The sequence below is a fragment of the Rhinoderma darwinii genome, unplaced genomic scaffold (genome assembly GCF_050947455.1).
Source record: "Rhinoderma darwinii isolate aRhiDar2 unplaced genomic scaffold, aRhiDar2.hap1 Scaffold_130, whole genome shotgun sequence".
NCBI classification, from domain to species: domain Eukaryota; kingdom Metazoa; phylum Chordata; class Amphibia; order Anura; family Rhinodermatidae; genus Rhinoderma; species Rhinoderma darwinii.
The window spans coordinates 4,682,052-4,685,880 of record NW_027461962.1 but is presented as its reverse complement, the minus strand read 5'-3'; positions in this window follow the sequence as shown (position 1 = coordinate 4,685,880).

Below are 3,829 nucleotides of genomic sequence, written 5' to 3'. Positions count from 1 at the left end.
CTGTGGGTTCAAAATGCTAACTATACCCCTAGATAAATTCCCTGAGGGGTGTAGTTTCCAAAATGAGGTCTCTTTTGTTTTTTTTTATTGTTTTGGCCCCACAAGACCTCTTCAAACCTGACATGGTACCTAAAATATATGTTAAAAAAAAGGAGGCCCCAAAATCCACTAGGTACTCCTTTGCTTCTGAGGCCTGTATTTCAGTACTTTAGTGCACTAGGGCAACATGTGGGATATTTCTAAAAACTGCAGAATCTGGGCAATAAATAATAAGTTACATTTCTCGGGTAAAACCTTCTGTGGTATAGAATTTTTTTTATTACAAATTAATTTTGTAAAAAAAAAATGAAATTTGTAACTTTCACCTTTACTTTGCTTTAATTCCTGTGAAACAACTAAAGGGTTAAAACACTTTCTGAATGCTGTTTTGAATACTTTGAGGGGTGCAGTTTTCAAAATGGGGTGATTTATGGGGACTTACTAATATATAAGGCCCTCAAAGCCACTTCAGAACTGAACTGGTCCTTGTAAAAATCGCCTTTTGAAGTTTTCTTGAAAATATGAGAAATCGCTGCTAAAGTTCTAAGTCTTGTAACGTCCTAGAAAAATAAAAGAATGTTCAAAAAATGATGCCAAACTAAAGTAGACATATGGGAAATGTTAACTAGTGACTATTTTGTGTGGTATTACTATCTGTTTTACAAGCAGATACATTTAAATTTAGAAAAATGCAAATTTTTGCAAATTTTCTTCAAATCTTGGTGTTTTTTACAAATAAATATTCCATTTATCGACCAAATTTTTTCCCTAACATAAAGTACAATATGTCATGAGAAAACAATCTCAGAATCACTTGGATAGGCAAAAGCATTCCGGAGTTATTACCACATAAAGGGACACATGTCAGATTTGAAAAATCGGCTTCGTCCTGAAGGCCAAAACAGGCTCAGTCCTGAAGGGGTTAAGGATAATTGGTGTTGAAAAAAATCTTTGTATACTAAACCGCCATTTGATTAACAAGGAATGTGATGGGGGAAGGACCCGTTAATATGGATAATTAGGTGTCATCTGTAAAAGCCGTGAACATTGACAGGTATTATTAATTATTAGACCATATTAAATTCTGCCGATAATTTCATAGATTCTTTCACTAATAATGGAACATTAATTCTTTTTTTATGTTCAGACCTTTAGGAAACCTGGTTTTTAGTGTAAATATCCAGTATGCTTCTCGTGATAAGATTTTATGTTTAATGTTCCCCCATCTGGTTGGAGTTTTGACTTTTTCTATGGCATAACATCTCAGGCTTATAATTGATCTATTATGGAAGGTTATGAAAAGTTTTGCAACATTAGTGATGTTAGTGAGGTTAGGATTTCTTATATAGCCCAAATGTTCTAGTATCCTAGCTTTAAATTTGCGGCTGGTGAAACCTACATACATTAGATTGCATTCGATGCACTCCACAATGTATATTACTGCCTCACTGTTGCAATTAATCTAAGTTTAAATTTTCAAATTTGTATTGTTATCTGAATCTCTGAAGTTCTTAGTAGGCTTAGCATATGAACAGATTTTGCATGGATGCGAGCCGCATTTAAAGAAACCCGTATATTGAAGCCATGTCAGTTTGGGAGTGTTTGAGGAAAATATAGAAAGAGACAATGGGTCACCTAAGGAAGGAGCTTTTCTGTATACAACACGGCAACCATCTTTCAAAATATCTGACAGGGCCTCGTCTTCCATTAGGATGGCTAAATTTTTATGGACGATTTTCTTGATTTCATTAAACTGACTACTGTGTTGTAACACCAAAGTAGGTACGTTTAGACCAGTATTTTTATTATTAGGTTTTGCCTCTAGAAGTAGATCTCTGGGCTTTTTTTCTACAATGGAGGTTGCTCTTTTGAGGGTCCATTCTGCATACCCTCTTTTGCGTAGTCTCCTACAAATTTACTGTTGTTCCACCCGGTAATTGGGGTCATTACTACAATTTCTTTTTGCTCTGTACATTTCTCCCACTGGGATTGATGAGATGGTTTGTCTAGGGTGACCGCTTGTTGCATGCAAGATAATGTTCCCTGAAATCGGCTTACGGTATGTTTTAGTGTTGATTATTTCCCCTGCATGTCCTTTGAGTTCTAGGTCCAGAAACTGGATAGTATCTTTTTGTGAAGAATAGGTGAATGTCAAGTTGAGTTGGTTGTCATTAAGATAATTGATGAAATTTGGGATATCTGACATATTGCCTTCCCATATAAATAGCAGGTCGTCTATATACCTTGCATACCAGTTAATAGATCTGCCAAAAGGATTATCACTAGAAAAAATGAAAAGTTCCTCCCACAAGGCCATCACAAGATTTGCCAGAGAAGGGGAGAATTTAGCTCCCATTGATACTCCCTGTAGTTGTAGGTAAAACAACCCATCGAACTGGAAGAAATTGTGTGTCATCAGGAAGACAAGGACCTTAAAGGCAATGTGTTGCCAGAAAAACATGTTGTTTTTTTTTAAATTAAACATTTAGTGTGTGGGTGATTAAACATTGTTCAATTTTTTTTTATTTTTTTCACGAGTCAGGAAATATTATAAATTGGATTCAATTGGATTCAAATTTATAGTATTTACCATTTCTGGTCACTAGATGGAGCCATTCCCAAAAGCATGTGGTAAAGCAACCACATAGCTTTTCTGCTGCAAAATTGTGTAAAAAGCCCTCGCTCTAGTGAGCTCTCAGCATCCCCCCATCCATTATCCTGGCTAGTGCCGGGATAAACGAGGGGTTTGAACGGTGTAACCTCCTACACTGTGTGTCGCCATTTTTTGATCTAACACACAGTGTAGTAGGTTTACATACAGTAGTAAACACACACAAACACGAACATACATTGAAATCTCTTACCTGCTCCTGCCGCCGCGGCTCCCTCCGGCCCGTCTGCTCCGTCTGCTGCCGCTGGTCCAAGTGCACAAGTCCGGAAGCCGCGACCGGAAGTAGTAATATTACTGTCCGGCCGCGACTTCCGGTCCACAGGAAAATGGCGCCGGACGGCGCCAATTTCAAATTGGACTGTGTGGGAGCGGCGCATGCACAGTTCCCACACAGACGCCGTACACACAAGTGAATGGGACGGGAGCCGTTCGCAGTCCCTATGGGACTGTAGCTGCCGTATTCCATGTCTGTATGTGTCGTTAATCGACACACACAGAAATGGAACAAAAAATGGCAGCCCCCATAGGGAAGAAAAAGTGTAAAAATAAGAAAAAGTAAAACACAAACACACAAATAAATATAAACGTTTTTAATAAAGCACTAACATCTTGAACATATGAAATTTTTTTTTGTGATGACACTGTTCCTTTAAGTATATATGATTGTAGCTCATAGCTGTAAGTCCTGTGTTTAAAAAGATGATATTCTAGTGCCCTATGGGCTATTTCGTGTGGAATGCTGGTATAAAGTGAGGTCACATCACAGCTCAGCCATGTAAATTTATTTTCCCATCTTTTTTTGTGAAATGAGCATAAAACATCTCTGGTGTCACGTAAATGGCCCGGGGTTCTTAATGCAAGGGGTTGTAACAAGGAGTCTAGCCATTCAGATAGTTTTTCTGTGAATGATCCTATCCCTGACACTATGGGGCGCATAGGTGGGGGGGTTTATGCCTTTATGTGTCTTGGTCAATGTGTGCATGATTGGAATTGTGGGACATTGGACCATAATATATTCTGCTTGCTTACTTGTTAATACGCCACTACCTAAACCATCGTTTATCAGTTTGTTGAGCTTTTTTTGGAACATAGATGTTGGATTGCATGTTAGTTTTTTAT